Consider the following 14,666-nt stretch of genomic DNA (forward strand, 5'->3'; position numbering starts at 1 on the left):
ATATCTTGGGTCACAAATCAAGCCTTGGTAAATTTAAGAAAATTGAAATTGTATCAAGTATCTTTTCTGACCACAACGCCATGAGACTAGATATCAATTACAGGAAAAGATCTGTAAAAAATACAAACACATGGAGGCTAAACAATACACTACTTAATAATGAAGTGATCACTGAAGAAATCGAAGAGGAAATCAAAAAATACCTAGAAACAAATGACAATGGAGACACAACGACCCAAAACCTGTGGGATGCAGCAAAAGCAGTTCTGAGGGGGAAGTTTATAGCAATACAAGCCCACCTTAAGAAGCAGGAAACATCTCGAATAAACAACCTAACCTTGCACCTCAAGCAATTAGAGAAAGAAGAACAAAAAAACCCCAAAGCTAGCAGAAGGAAAGAAATCATAAAAATCAGATCAGAAATAAATGAAAAAGAAATGAAGGAAACAATAGCAAAGATCAATAAAACTAAAAGCTGGTTCTTTGAGAAGATAAACAAAATAGATAAACCACTAGCCAGACTGATCAAGAAAAAAAGGGAGAAGACTCAAATCAATAGAATTAGAAATGAAAAAGGAGAGGTAACAACTGACACTGCAGAAATAAAAGAGATCATGAGAGATTACTACAAGCAACTCTATGCCAATAAAATGGACAATCTGGAAGAAATGGACAAATTCTTAGAAATGCACAACCTGCCAAGACTGAATCAGGAAGAAATAGAAAATATGAACAGACCAATCACAAGCACTGAAATTGAAACTGTGATTAAAAGTCTTCCAACAAAGAAAAGCCCAGGACCAGATGGCTTCACAGGCGAATTCTATCAAACATTTAGAGAAGAGCTAACACCTATCCTTCTCAAACTGTTCCAAAATATAGCAGAGGGAGGAACACTCCCAAACTCCTTCTACAAGGCCACCATCACCTTCATACCAAAACCAGACAAGGATGTCACAAAGAAAGAAAACTACAGGCCAATATCACTGATGAACATAGATGCAAAAATCCTCAACAAAATACTAGCAAACAGAATCCAACAGCACATTAAAAGGATCATACACCATGATCAAGTGGGGTTTATTCCAGGAATGCAAGGATTCTTCAATATACGCAAATCTATCAATGTGATAAACCATATTAACAAACTGAAGGAGAAAAACCATATGATCATCTCAATAGATGCAGAGAAAGCTTTCGACAAAATTCAGCACCCATTTATGATAAAAACCCTGCAGAAAGTAGGCATAGAGGGAACTTACCTCAACATAATAAAGGCCATATATGACAAGCCCACAGCCAACATCATCCTCAATGGTGAAAAACTGAAAGCATTTCCACTAAGATCTGGAACAAGACAAGGTTGCCCACTCTCACCACTCTTATTCAACATACTTTTGGAAGTTTTAGCCACAGCAATCAGAGAAGAAAAGGAAATAAAAGGAATCCAAATCGGAAAGAAGAAGTAAAGCTGTCACGTTTGCAGATATCATGATACTCTACATAGAGAATCCTAAAGATGCTACCAGAAAACTACTAGAGCTAATCAATGAATTTGATAAAGTAGCAGGATACAAAATTAATGCACAGAAATCTCTGGCATTCCTATACACTAAGGATGAAAAATCTGAAAGTGAAATCAAGAAAACACTCCCATTTACCATTGCAACAAAAAGAATAAAATATCTAGGAATAAACATACCTAAGGAGACAAAAGATCTCTATGCAGAAAATTACAAGACACTGATGAAAGAAATTAAAGATTATACAAACAGATGGAGAGATATACCATGTTCTTGGATTGGAAGAATCAACATTGTGAAAATGACTCTACTACCCAAAGCAATCTACAGATTCAGTGCAATCCCTATCAAACTACCACTGGCATTTTTCACATAACTAGAACAAAAAATTTCACAATTTGTATGGAAACACAAAAGACCCCAAATAGCCAAAGCAATCTTGAGAACGAAAAATGGAGCTGGAGGAATCAGGTTCCCTGACTTCAGACTATACTACAAAGCTACAGTAATCAAGACAATATGGTACTGGCACAAAAACAGAAAGATAGGTCAATGGAACCAGATAGAAAACCCAGAGATAAACCCACGCACATATGGTCACCTTATCTTTGATAAAGGAGGCAGGAATGTACAGTGGAGAAAGGACAGCCTCTTCAATAAGTGGTGCTGGGAAAACTGGACAGCTACATGAAAAAGTATGAGATTAGATCACTCCCTAACACCATACACAAAAATTAGCTAAAAATGGATTAAAGACCTAAATGTAAGGCCAGAAACTATCAAACTCTTAGAGGAAAATATAGGAAGAACACTCTAGGACATAAATCACAGCAAGATCCTTTTTGACCCACCTCCTAGAGAAATGGAAATAAAAACAAAAATAAACAAATGGGACCTAATCAAACTCCAAAACTTTTTCACAGCAAAGGAAATCATAAACAAGACCAAAAGATAACCCTCAGAATGGGAGAAAATATTTGCAAATGAAGCAACTGATGAAGGATTAATCTCCAAAATTTATAAGCAGCTCATGCAGCTCAATAACAAAAAAAAAAACAACCCAATCCAAAAATGGACAGAAGACCTAAATAGACATTTCTCCAAAGAAGATAAACAGACTGCCAACAAACACATGAAAGAATGCTCAACTTCATTAATCATTAGAGAAATGCAAATCAAAACTACAATGAGATATCATCTCACACCAGTCAGAATGGCCATCATCAAAAAATCTAGAAACAATAAATGCTGGAGAGGGTGTGGAGAAAAGGGAACACTCTTGCACTGCTGGTGGGAATGTGAATTGGTACAGCCACTATGGAGAACAGTATGGAGGTTCCTTTAAAATCTACAAATAGAACTACCATATGACCCAGCAATCCCACTACTGGGCATATACGCTGAGAAAACCATAATTCAAAAAGAGTCATGTACCAAAATATTCATTGCAGCTCTATTTACAATAGCCTGGAGATGGAAACAACCTAAGTGTCCATCATCGGATGAATGGATAAAGAAGATGTGACACATATATACAATAAAATATTACTCAGCCATAAAAAGAAACGAAATTGAGCTATTTGTAATGAGGTGGATAGACCTAGAGTCTGTCATACAGAGTGAAGTAAGTCAGAAAGAGAAAGACAAATACCGTATGCTAACACATATATATGGAATTTAAGGGGAAAAAATGTCATGAAGAACCTAGGGGTAAGACAGGAATAAAGACACAGACCTACTAGAGAATGGACTTGAGGATATGGGGAGGGGGAAGGGTAAGCTGTGACAAACCGAGAGAGAGGCATGGACATATATACACTACCAAACGTAAGGTAGATAGCTAGTGGGAAGCAGCCGCATAGCACAGGGAGATCAGCTCGGTGCTTTGTGACCGCCTGGAGGGGTGGGATAGGGAGGCTGGGAGGGAGGGAGACGCAAGAGGGAAGAGATATGGGAACATATGTATATGTATAACACATTCACTTTGTTATAAAGCAGAAACTAACACACCATTGTAAAGCATTTATACTCCAATAAAGATGTAAAAAAAAAAAGTGGGGTGATCTTTTACAAGCATAAATATCTGACACACAGTAGACTGGTGGTTCTCTTTGTGGGCTCCAATAAAAATAAAATGGAGGGCTTCCCTGGTGGCACAGTTGTTGAGAGTCTGCCTGCCAGTGCAGGGGGCCCGGGTTCAAGCCCTGGTCTGGGAAGATCCCACATGCTGTGGAGCAACTAGGCCTGTGAGCCACAACTACTGAGCTTGCGTGTCTGAAGCTTGTGCTCCACAGCAAAAGAAGCCACGACAGTGAGAGGCCCGCGCACCGCGATGAAGAGTGGCCCCCACTTGTTGCAACTAGAGAAGGCCCTCGCACAGAAATGAAGACCCAACACAGCCAAAATTAAATTAATTATTTTTTTAAAAAAAATGGAACCACATATGTTTTCTTCACCCTTCAGTCATTCTACCCTAGCCTCATCACTTCTATTTTCCACAGCACTAGAGTCTATTTTCATTAAACTATTCCTTCTTTCATATCAGAAAAATTAACAACCTTCCTGTGCACATATGAAACTCATTCACAGAACTGTAGCTAAAATAAACCAACCATAATTTGCTTCTATTTAGTCTTTTGTACTGACATAAGCACTATCTTTTTCCTCTTCCAAGGTTACCCTTGTTCCTTTTTCCTTTGCACGTTTCCCAGGAGGTCTGCACGAAAGCATAAACTTTCACATTAGACAGGTGAATAAGGAAGCAGACACAGAGCAATGCATACACTGTTTGAAGAGGTTTTCCCACCCAACCTCCTTCACTCTCACAGCCTCGCACCCAGCCACAATTTTAGTCTCGCAGAATCCATTTTATATTCTGTTCCATAAACATATATATCTTTGTATAAAAAGAAACCGGACAAAATTGAGAATGTTATTAAAGATACAAGTAATAATACACTGGTAGAGTCCACTCTGTGCTCAGCCCCACGCTGCCCCTCACATGGTGTCTTAGTCCATTCAGGCTGCCGTACCAAAATACCACAGGCTGGGTGGCTCATAAACAGCAGAAATTTATTTCTCACAGTTCTGGAAGCTGAGATCAGGGTGCCGGTATGGCTGAGTGAGGGCCCTCTTCCAAGTTGCAGACTTCTTGTTTTATCCTCAAGTGGCAGAAGGGGCTAGGGAACTCTGTGGGGCTCTTTACAAGGGCACTAGCCTCATTCATCAGGGCTCTGCCCTCATGAGTGATCACCTCCTAAAGGGCTCACCTCCTAATACCAGCATATTGGGCACTGGGATTTCAACATATGAATTTTGAGGGGATACAAACATTCAGCCCATAGCACGTGGTCAGCAGAGCCTGGATTCTTGTCTCCCTTTTACAGGCAGGGACACTGAAGTTGGGGGTGGCAGTGTGACACTTCCTCGAGGTTTCTCTTCCATAAAGTGACTAAATCAGAATTTAAACCCAAGTTCAGAGTCCTTTTCTGTACACTATGCTCCAGAGTAATACATTGTTGTAAAATTCAAAACAATATTTTCACAGAAAAGAAAAAGAACAGGGATATATGTAAGAAGAAAGATAAAGAACAGAGATCTATATGTGACAAAAGAGACAACAGAGGTATTTACATTTACATAGGACAATCGTGTAAGAAAAGCAGCTACTAACTGCTACCATTTCTAGTACCTTCCACAGAACACAATGGAAATCCACATAATTTTATGTCATGTTATGTACCGATAACAGTAGAACAACAAACTTTGCACATATTTTCACCTCCTCTTAATGTTCTAACTGCGCTGTTGTAGGCTGTTTATTCCTTAGCCAACACAGGCTACTGCAATAAATTCTGTTTGTTTTTTTAAAATTTTTGAATATTATTTTATTTATTTTTTTATACAGCAGGTTCTTATTAGTTATCCATTTTATACATATTAGTGTATAAATGTAAATCCCAATCTCCCAATTCATCACTCCACCACCTGCCCCCCGCCACCTTACCCCCTTGGGGTCCATACATTTGTTCTCTACATCTGTGTCTCAACTTCTGCCCTGCAAACCGGTTCATCTGAACCATTTTTCTAGATTCCACATACATGCGTTAATATACAATACTTGTTTTTCTCTTTCTGACTTACTTCACTCTGTATGACAGTCTCTAGATCCATCCACGTCTCTACAAATGACCTAATTTCATTCCTTTTTATGGCTAATATTCCATTGTACATATGTACCACATCTTCTTTATCCATTCATCTGTCGATGGGCATTTAGGTAGCTTCCAGGACCTGGCTATTGTAAATAGTGCTGCAATGAACATTGGGGTGCATGTGTCTTTTTGAATTATAGTTTTATCTGGGTATATGCCCAGTAATGGGATTGCTGGGTGATATGTTAATTCTATTTGTAATTTTTTAAGGAACCTCCATACTGTTCTCCATAGTGGCTATATCAGTTTACATTCCCACCAGCAGTGCAAGAGAGTTCCCTTTTCTCCACACCCTCTCCAGCATTTGTTGTTTGTAGATTTTCTGATGATTCCCACTCTAACTGGTGTGAGGTGATACCTCATTGTAGTTTTGATTTGCATTTCTCTAATAATTAGTTATGTTGAGCAGCTTTTCATGTGCTTCTTGGCCATCTGTATGTCTTCTGCCCATTTTTTGATGGGGTTGTTTGTTTTTTTAATATTGAGCTGTTTATATATTCTGGAGATTATCCTTTGTCCATTGATTTGTTCGCAAATATTTTCTCCCATTCTGAGGGTTGTCTTTTCATCTTGTTTGTAGTTTCCTTTGCTTTGCAAAAGCTTTTTAGTTTCATTAGGTCCCATTTCTTTATTTTTGTTTTAATTTCCATTACTCTAGGAGGTGGATCAAAAAAGATCTTGCTGGGATTTTTGTCAACGAGTGTTCTTCCTATGTTTTCCTCTAAGAGTTTTATAGTATCCAGTCATACATTTAGGTCTCTAATCCATTTTGAGTTTATTTTTGTGTATGGTGTTAGGGAGTGTTCTAATTTCATTCTTTTACATGTAGCTGTCCAGTTTTCCCAGCACCACTTATTGAAGAGACTGCCTTTTCTCCATTGTATATCCTTGCCTCCTTTGTCATAGATTAGGTGACCATAGGTGCGTGGGTTTATCTCTGGGCTTTCTATCTTGTTCCATTGATATATGTTTCTGTTTTTGTGCCAGTACCATATTGTCTTGATTACTGTAGCTTTGTAGTATAGTCTGAAGTCAGGAAGTCTCATTCCTCTAGCTCCATTTTGTTCCCTCAAGTCTGCTTTGGCTATTTGGGATCTTTTGTTTCTCCATACAAAATTTAAGGCTTTTTGTTCTAGTTCTGTAAAAAATGCCATTGGTAATTTGATAGGGATTGCACTGAATCTGTAGATTGCTTTGGGTAGTATAGTCACTTTCACAGTATTGATTCTTCCAATCCAAGAACATGGTATATCTCTCCATCTGTTTGTATCATCTTTAATTTCTTTCATCAGTGTCTTACAGTTTTCTGCATACAGGTCTTTTGTCTCCCTGGGTAGGTTTATTCCAAGGTATTTTATTCTTTTTGTTGCAGTGGTAAATGGGAGTGTTTCCTTAATTTCTCTTTCAGATTTTTCATCATTAGTGTATAGGAATGCAAGAGATTTCGGTGCATTAATTTTGTATCCTGCAACTTTACCAAATTCACTGATGAGCTCTAGTAGTTTTCTGATGGCATCTTTAGGATTCTCTATGTATAGTATCATGTCATCTGCAAACAGTGAGAGTTTTACTTCTTCTTTTCCAAATTGGATTAATTTTCTTTTCTTTTCTACTCTGATTGCCATGGCTAGGACTTCCAAATCTATGTTGAATAGTAGTAACAAGACTGGACATCCTTGTCTTGTTCCTGATCTTAGAGGAATTGCTTTCAGGTTTTTACCATTGACAATGATGTTTGCTGTGGGTTTGTTGTATATGGACTTTATTATGTTGAGGTAGGTTCCCTCTATGCCCACTTACTGGAGAGTTTTTTTATCATAAATGTGTGTTGAATTTTGTCAAAAGCTTTTTCTGCATCTATTGAAATGATCATATGGTTTTTATTCTTCAATTTGTTAACATGGTGTATCACATTGATTGATTTGCATATATTGAAGAACCATGCATCTCTGGGATAAATCCCACTTGATCATGGTGTATGATCCTTTTAATGTGTTGTTGGATTCTGTTTGCTAGTATTTTGTTGTGGATTTTTGCATCTATATTCATGAGTGATATTGGTCTGTAATTTTCTTTTTTTGTAGTTTCTTTGTCTGGTTTTGGCATCAGGGTGATGGTAGCCTCGTAGAATGAGTTTGGGAGTATTCCTTCCTCTGCAATTTTCTGGAAGAGTTTGAGAAGGATAGGTGTTAGCTCTTCTCTAAATCTTTGATAGAATTCACCTGTGAAGCCATCTGGTCCTGGACTTTTGTTTGCTGGAAGATATTTAATCACAGTTTCAATTACATTACTTGTGATTGGTCTGTTCATATTTTCTATTTCTTCCTGGTTCAGTCCTGGAAGTTTATTCCTTTCTAAGAAATTGTCCATTTCTTCTAGGTTGTCCATTTTATTGGCATAGAGTTGCTTGTAGTAGTCTCTTAGGATGCTTTGTATTTCTGCAGTGTCTGTTGTGACTTCTCCTTTTTCATTTCTAATTTTATTGATTTGAGTCCTCTCCCTGTTTTTCCTGATGAGTCTGGCTAATGGTTTATCAATTTTGTTTATCTTCTTGAAGAACCAGGTTTTAGTTTTATTGATCTTTGCTATTGTTTTCTCTGTTTCTATTTCATTTATTTCTGCTCTGATCTTTATGATTTCTTTCCTTCTGCTAACTTTGGGTTTTGTTTGTTCTTCTTTCTCTAGTTCCTTTAGGTGTAAGGTTAGATTGTTTATTTAAGATTTTTCTTGTTTCTTGAGGTAGGCTTGTATTGGTATAAACTTTCCTCTTAGAACTGCTTTTGCTGCATCCCATAGGTTTTGGATCGTTTTGTCTTCATTGTAATTTGTCTCTAGGTATTGATTTCCTCTTTGATTTCTTCAGTGATCTCTTGGTTATTTAGTGATATATTGTTTAGCCTCCATGTTTTAATTTCTCCCTCAAATATGAATGAGATCCTTGCCAGGTAGGTGATGTTGGTTTTAGGTTCTTCCCTTTCATCACTTTTTTTTTTTTTTTTTTTTGCGTTACACGGGCCTCTCACTGTTGTAGCCTCTCCCGTCGTGGAGCACAGGCTCCGGACGTGCAGGCTCAGCGGCCGTGGCTCACGGGCCCAGCCGCTCCACGGCATGTGGGATCTTCCCAGGCCAGGGCACAAACCCGTGTCCCCTGCATCGGCAGGCAGACTCTCAACCACTGCGTCACCAGAGAAGCCCCATTCTTTTATCTTTATTGTCTTCTGCAGCAGTGAATTCCACCATTCTGTCTTGCAGGTCACTTATCCTTTCTTCTGCCTCAGTTATTCTGCTATTGATTCCTTCTAGTGTAGTTTTCCTTTCAGTTATTGTATTGTTCATCTCTGTTTGTTTGTCCTTTAATTCTTCTAGGTCTTTGTTAAACATTTCTTGCATCTTTTCGATCTTTGCCTCCATTCTTTTTCCGAGGTCCTGGATCATCTTCACTATCATTATTCTGAATTCTTTTTCTGGAAGGTTGCTTATCTCCACTTCTTTTAGTTGTTTTTCTGGGGTTTTATCTTGTTCCTTCATCTGGTACATAGCCCTCTGCCTTTTCATCTTGTCTGTCTTTCTGTGCATGTGGTTTTTGTTCCACAGGCTGCAGGATTGTAGTTCTTCTTGCTTCTCCTGTCTGCCTTCTGGTGGATGAGGCTATCTAAGAGGCTTGTGCACGTTTCCTGATAGGCGGGACTGGTGGTGGATAGAGCTGCGTGTTGCTCTGGTGGGCAGAGCTCAGTAAAACTTTAATCTGCTTGTCTGCTGATGGCTGGGGCTGGGTTACCTCCCTGTTCGTTGTTTGGCCTGAGGCGACCCAACACTGGAGCCTATCCAGCTCTTTGGTGGGGCTAATGGCAAACTCTGGGAGGGCTCATGCCAAGGAGTACTTTCCAGAACTTCTGCTGCCCGTGCCTTGTCCCCACAGTGAGCCACAGCCACCCCCCACCTCTGCAGGAGACCCTCCAACACTAGCAGGTAGGTCTGGTTCAGTCTCCTATGGTGTCACTGCTCCTTCCCCTGGGTTCCGATGCACACACTACTTTGTTTGTGCCCTCCAAGAGTGGATTCTCTGTTTCTCCCAGTCCTGTCGAAGTCCTGGAATAAAATCCTGCTAGCCTTCAAAGTCTGATTCTCTAGGAATTCCTCCTCCCGTTGCCAGACCCCCAGGTTGGGAAGCCTGACATGGGGCTCAGAACCTTCACTCCAGTGGGTAGACTTCTGTGGTATAAGTTTTCTCCAGTCTGTGAGTCACCCACCCAGCACTTATGAGATTTGATTTTATTGTGATTGTGCCCCTCCTACCATCTCATTTTGGCTCCTCCTTTGTCTCTGGATGAGGGGTATCCTTCTTGGTGAGTTCCAGTGTCTTCCTGTCGATGACTGTTCAGCAGTTAGTTACGATTCCGGTGCTCCCACAAGAGGGAGTAACCGCATATCCTTCTACTCCACCATCTTGAACCAATCTCTCCCAATAAATTCTAGTTTATCAAAAATATATCTAGGAGAGACAGTGTTCCGGATAACTGAATTTGCCGATTAAGTGAGACTACTAAACAAAGTAACATCTCATTTATTTCAGACTCTGCCCAGAGTAAAAGATTGAATACAGGGTTTGATAAACGTTTTCTGTAAAAGGTCGGACGGTTAGATTCTTTAGGCTTTGCAGGCCATATGGCCTCTGCAGCAACTACTAAACTCTACCCTGGTGTGAAAGCAGCAGCAGACAATATACAAACAAATGAGTCTAGATATATTCCAATAAAGCTTTATTTATAAAAACAGGTTTGGCCCACAAACAGTAGTTTGCCAATCCCTGTTGTGAAACATATCCCTCACCCAGAAGGGAAAAATGCACTCATGTTCTTATTTACTCTGAAGGGAGGACTGACATCCTGAGTGAAGTCTTATTCTCTCATTTTGTACACAATTTTTAAAAACTGGGCTATAGTCTTGCTTACAACCTATAGCAAAATTGAAGCAGGTATTTCAAATCAAGGGTGCTAGTGTAGGCCAGTATAGTGAAGGCCAAAATCCTTCAGAACACAGCCAGAGGACTGAAACAGCAGAGCAGTCTGTATCAGCTACTTTAGGGGCAAAACACTCTCCCTAAGCACTTTAACATCATCTTAATGATTTTAATATCACATGACTCAATATCACTTACTTAGAATGATGACTCTGAATCAACAAAGGAGAGATTCCATTTAATCTCTTTAAGACAGAAGAAACATGGAGACACATAAGATCCATTCAGAAAGACCCATGAAAACTGGCCACCAGAAGTTTTGGAACGAACTGAAGAAACTTTAGGCATCTAGAATATATATTTTATTAAATAATTCCCCAGATAATAATAGGAAGATAAACATTTATAAAGCACTTACTATGAGTCATGCATCCTTCCAAGTGTTTTACATATATTAATTTATTTAATATACACAACGATCCAACCAAGTAGGTACTATTATTATACCATTTTTCAGATAAAGAATGGAGGTAAAAGGAGACTGAATAACTTGCCCAGAGTAAAACAGCTACTAACTGTGGGACCTGAACCCACGCAGTCTTGCTCCAGACACCAGTTTTCCAATTACTACACTATGCCAAGGAATTACCTTATAACTATATGTGGGCTGCCTTATTTCAAATACCATGAACATGATAAGATATATGTAAACTCTCTACTAAATACAATATAATCTTCACAATCTAACAATTTAGAATTGTCACTGTTTTTCAATGCCTCGGAGTAAAGATTCTAAGTGTCTTATTATTTTTGTTCAGTTCCACCAAAATAAAAAGATTGCTTGGATGTTAGATGAAGATATTTTATACTTTTTCAGTGTTGCCTTTAAAATTGTTTTTGGAATGTGCCAGGAAAATAAACAAGTAAATGGAGTTATGGGAAAATTCTTTTTAGGCATTCCTAGTTCTATCAGATAAATATGAGGATGTGAAATGAGTAAGTCCTTCTATTTCTTAGGTCAGGACATGAAGATTAAAACAGATATTTAGGGGCTTCCCTGGTGACGCAGTGGTTGAGAGTCCGCCTGACGATGCAGGGGACACGGGTTCATGCCCTGGTCCGGGAAGATCCCACATGCCGCGGAGCGGCTAGGCCCATGAGCCATGGCCACTGAGCCTGTGCGTCCGGAGCCTGTGCTCCGCAACGGGAGAGGCCACAACAGTGAGAGGCCCGCATACCACAAAACAAACAAACAAAAAAATAGATATTTATTTGTTGTCTTTATTTCTTAAATAACTTAATTGTAAATTTGGCTTATATTGGAGGAAAGTAATTTGGTAAAATAACTGAGGTTACTACTGACTTAACACCCAACAAAAATATTTGACCCTAATATATCCAGAGTAAAGGACTAAAATTGGTTTATGATGTTCATTAAAAGAAAATTACAAGTTTGTGGGAGATTTTTTTTTGAATAGCAATGATCTGAAAAACATTTTTGGTTACTGAGTAAGCATCTGTGTTCTTTTTTGTTTCTGATATAAATATTTTTGCTAATCTCCAAAAGTTCAGAGTGGAAAGAAATCTTTGTAGCCTCTAGAAAATAGAGAGGCTACAAACCAAGTTTATATTAATTCCACCATTTGTTCAACTCCAGGCAAGAAACATTTCTCCAAAAGCTGTACACTCTCTTTATAGCACTCTTCCCCAATAAAAAACTAGCATTCATTGCAAAATTTACACAATACTCAAGGAACAGGAAAGAGTGGAGAAGTTTTGATCAGTCATTTTATAGTTGTTGCCTGTTTTTCAATTTCTTCGTACCTTTTTCTAAAACTACAAAGCAAGAAATTCAAACACCTGACACAGAAGAGGATGGGCTAGGTGGGAGGAGAAAAACATTCCATCACCACTTTCTTCACTATTGGACATAAATGTTAAATCAATGGTATTCCCTATAATCATCATTTTCAATCATATGTAAATAGCCTTGGAAAATTGTTAACATATGGGATTAAGAATTAAAAAGTTAAATCGTATTCTTAATTTTTTCTAGATGGTGAAGATTATAATTTTTTAAATCTAACTTATACATAGTGGTCAGATTCAAGCCTTAGATCCTATGTAGCCCTATTAAATAACAGAAAAGAAAGGAGAGAAGAGGAGAGGGTAGGAGATAGTAGGAGAGGGAAGGGAAAGGGAGGGGAGGGGAGGAGAAGAAGGAAGAAATAAAAGGAAAGAATATAAAAGAAAAGAACAAAAGATATGGCTTAAGTTGGTGAGTTGACCAATAAACCAACTTTCTATTTTTCCTGGAGACAAACAGGACTCATGTCCCAGCCTCCTTTATATTAGGTGAGGCCAATAGGTGACCAAACTCTGGCCTAAAGAATGTGAGCAATCCTCTAGGTGTTTTCCCCTTTGCCAAAGCACAAGGACCTGGAAACTGGTGATAATTAGGTGATGAGAAAAGTGCCACAAGAAAACCACTTGAATGGGAGAAATTTGCCCATCAGGAATATCCATTTTGGTAAATTGGTAAAACCACTATTGAAAACAGTACAGAGGCTCCTCAAAAAATTAAAAATAGAACCACCATATGATCCATAAGTCCCACTTCTGGGTATATATCTGAAGGAAATGAAATCACTATCTCTAAGAGATATCTGCACCCATGTTCATAGCAGCATTATTCACAATGACCAAGACATGGAAACAACCTAAATGTCCATCCATGGATGAATGGTTTTTCAACAATGATAGATAAACACACACACACACACACACACACACACACAAACACAGAGTAGAATATTATTCAGCCATAAAAAAAGAAGGAAATTCTGCCATTTGCAATAATATGGATGAATCTTGAGGGCATTGTGCTAAGTGAAATAAGTGAAAGACAAATATTGTGTGACCTCACTTATATGTGAAATCTAAAAAAGCTGAATTTATAGAAATAGAGAGTAGAATGGTGTTTGCCAGGGTCTGGGGAGGTGGAGGAGAGGGGGAAATGTTAGTCTAAGAGTACAAACTTCCAGTTATAATATGAAAAAGTTACAGGGATCTAATGTACAACACAGAAATTATAGCTAATAATACTGTATTATATACTTGAAAGTTGCTAAGAGGGTAAATCTTAAACATTCTCACCAAGAAAAGAAAAATGGCACCTAGGTGACATGATGCAGATGTTAGCTAATACAATGGTGGCAATCATTCTGCAATACAGTAGTCTGCTCTTATCCTTGAGAGATATGTTCCAAGACCCCCAGTGGATGCCTAAAACCATGGATAGTACAAACTCTATACATAATATTTTTCCCTACACTTACTTACCTATAATAAAGTTCATCTGAATTGCCAGCATCACTACTCTTGCACTTTGGAGCCATTATTAAGTAAAATGAAGGTTACTTGAACAAAAGCACTATGATACCTTTACAGCTGATCTGATAATCAGATGGCTACTAAGTGACTAGCACGTAGGCAAAGTGATGATTCACATCCTGGGAGGGAGGAGAAGCAGAATAGCATGAGATTTCATCACGCTACTCAGAGTGGCGTGTAATTTAAAACTTATGACTAGTTTATTTCTGGAATTTTCCATTTAATACTTTTGGACCTTGGTTGACCTCGGGTAACTGAAACTGCAGAAACTCACACCTTGGACAAGGGAGGACTATTGTATCTAAATGTATCAAATCAACTCATTGTATGCCTTAAACTTACACAATGTTATATGTCAACTATATCTCAGTAAACCTGGGGGGAACAAAGGAGTTAAAAACATTCTTTAATTATAATTTTAAATTACTGAAGAGTGGTCTTATCCAATCATTAAAGGTACAAGAAAGTCAGGACAATGGTTACAGATGGCAGTTTTCAAACTGTACTATAATCATCTCAGTAGATACAGAAAAAGTTTTTGATAAAATTTAACATCCATTTATAATAAAAGCTCTC

At 38.4% G+C, this 14,666-nt stretch overlaps 1 protein-coding gene across 9 annotated transcripts in view; it reads right to left on the reverse strand.

The window, feature by feature from the left end:
• The window catches only part of PDE4D (phosphodiesterase 4D), a 1,449,034-nt gene that overhangs the window by 1,427,632 nt on the left and 6,736 nt on the right, over window positions 1-14,666 (reverse strand). Inside the window, exon 1 of one of the 9 annotated variants that reach the window (XM_067730737.1) lies at window positions 14,040-14,145. The exons of 7 other annotated variants lie outside the window; for them this stretch is intronic. The gene's annotated coding sequence lies outside the window, so the exon portion shown is untranslated. Of the gene's footprint in view, window positions 1-14,039; window positions 14,146-14,666 lie in introns of those variants that run through there. One more of the 9 variants, XM_067730745.1, reaches the window with a different exon arrangement.

The sequence above is a fragment of the Pseudorca crassidens genome, chromosome 3, assembly GCF_039906515.1.
Source record: "Pseudorca crassidens isolate mPseCra1 chromosome 3, mPseCra1.hap1, whole genome shotgun sequence".
NCBI lineage: Eukaryota > Metazoa > Chordata > Mammalia > Artiodactyla > Delphinidae > Pseudorca > Pseudorca crassidens.